General features: G+C 29.0%; 1 protein-coding gene across 1 annotated transcript in view; it reads left to right on the top strand.

Annotated features, from left to right (window-relative positions):
• Positions 1–1,361, top strand: part of LOC107611633 (cyclin-A2-1) — a gene marked incomplete at its 5' end in the record, with an annotated part of 9,007 nt that overhangs the window by 7,117 nt on the left and 529 nt on the right. The gene's annotated exons all lie outside the window — the stretch shown is intronic.

Genomic DNA, 1,361 nt, shown 5'->3' with positions numbered 1-1,361 from the left:
ACATGCCTTTTTGTTGTGGGTCTTAGAATTAAAATATATAATAAATATCATTCATGTATAAATACTTTGTTGTTGGCGATAGACAAGTAAAGGAGCTGATACAGTGATTAGCTCAATATTAGCTCAATATAGTAGAATACCTTGAAATCGAAACTTGGTTCTGTTTATGAGAAAGTGTCGGACTAACATTTTTATTAAAATTTAGTCAGTATTTAATTATTAAAAAAAGTGTGTAATTTTTTATTATTAGGTTGATAATTATAAATTATAAAATGTGTTGGTTTTTAATATTATTATTTATTTATATAGAAAAAAATTACTAAAAGTACCCATGAAATTTATAAATAATGACAAAAGTATCCATAAACTAAGGAAATTAACGATGTACCTATGGAAGATGGATTTTGTATGACAAAAGTATCCAAATTCTAATTTTTTGTTGATTTTTTAATAATATTTCCAAACTACCCCACTCTCAACCTCAACTCACTTTTCCAACCTTTCATAACCCAACTTGCATCTTTAAAACCTTTGTCATGGAGTCTAAAACTACTCCTGAATAGACCAGACCAAAATCAATGGTGGTAGTAGTGGTAGAGGACTTTTATCGGTTCGTGGCAGATAAATTTAGTATGGTGAGCTCTTTTCCATTTTTTTCACCACATCCCTTCACACAAAGAAAGCTCCCAAATTAAGAACAAAAAGGAGAAAATAACTTAAACGATTAAAAACTGTTCCTTTGTGATTCTTTCTCTGATTCTTTATCGGTATTGATTGATTCTTTTGTTAATCTTGGCGTTGCAATCCTCTGTTGCGTTACTATCCAAAACTCCCACTATAAAGGTTCATTTCGTTTGTTGTTGGAGTAGTTTTGGACTCCATGGCAAGGATTTTAAAGGTGCATGTTGAGTTATAAAAGGTTGAAAAAGTGAGTTGAGGTTGAGGGTAGAGTAGTTTGGGAATTTTATTAAAAAATCAACAAAAAAAATTAAAGTTTGGATACTTTTGTCGTACGGAACCCATCTTCCATGAGTACATCGTTAATTTCCTTAGTTTATGGGTATTTTTGTCGGCGTTTATAAATTTCATGACACTTTTAGTAGTTTTTTCTTTATTATAGTCAACCACTCAACCCAACTTAATAACATACAACAATATCAACAAAATCTTATGAATTAGTTGTATGAATTAAATAACATTATTACATTTTGTCATGTATTATATTTGCATTAAGACGGTTTATATTTAGTTCTCTTTTGATCATCTCATTGCAAAATCTTCTAATTTTTCTTTTTATTCTTAGCCATTGTTTTTCTTCGATTTAATTACTCTTTTAGTCTTTATAATTTCATTAATTTGCA

The sequence above is a fragment of the Arachis ipaensis genome, chromosome B08 (genome assembly GCF_000816755.2).
Source record: "Arachis ipaensis cultivar K30076 chromosome B08, Araip1.1, whole genome shotgun sequence".
In the NCBI taxonomy this organism is placed as follows: domain Eukaryota; kingdom Viridiplantae; phylum Streptophyta; class Magnoliopsida; order Fabales; family Fabaceae; genus Arachis; species Arachis ipaensis.
The sequence above is the reverse complement of the archived record's forward strand: the minus strand, read 5'-3'. Positions and strand labels throughout refer to the sequence as shown.